The 273-nt window shown below is 56.4% G+C and overlaps 1 non-coding gene across 1 annotated transcript; it reads right to left on the minus strand.

Moving 5' to 3' along the window:
• Window positions 1-209: 209 nt before the first annotated feature.
• On the minus strand, window positions 210-273 carry Trnaa-ugc. The gene has a single exon. It is a non-coding gene; the product is annotated as a tRNA-Ala (tRNA).

Here is a 273-nt window from a genome sequence, read left to right on the forward strand (position 1 = left end):
AGAGAGTATGCATGCTTGAGCATGCGCATATGCGCCTGTCCTGGGGGTTGAACTCAGGGCCTAGCCTCTGTCCCTGAGCTTTTTTTTTGGGTCCAGTCGTGGGGCCTGAACTCTGGGCCTGGGCGCTGTCCCTCAGCTCTTCAGCTCAAGGCTAGTGCTCTACCACTTGAGCCACAGCGCCACTTCCGGCTTTTTTCTTTTTGCTAATGTGGTGCTGGGAATCGAACCCAGGGCCTCATGCATGCAAGACAAGCGCTCTACCACTGAGCCACC

Source organism: Dipodomys spectabilis, unplaced genomic scaffold (genome assembly GCF_019054845.1).
Source record: "Dipodomys spectabilis isolate Male_0828 unplaced genomic scaffold, ASM1905484v1 ptg000018l, whole genome shotgun sequence".
NCBI lineage: Eukaryota > Metazoa > Chordata > Mammalia > Rodentia > Heteromyidae > Dipodomys > Dipodomys spectabilis.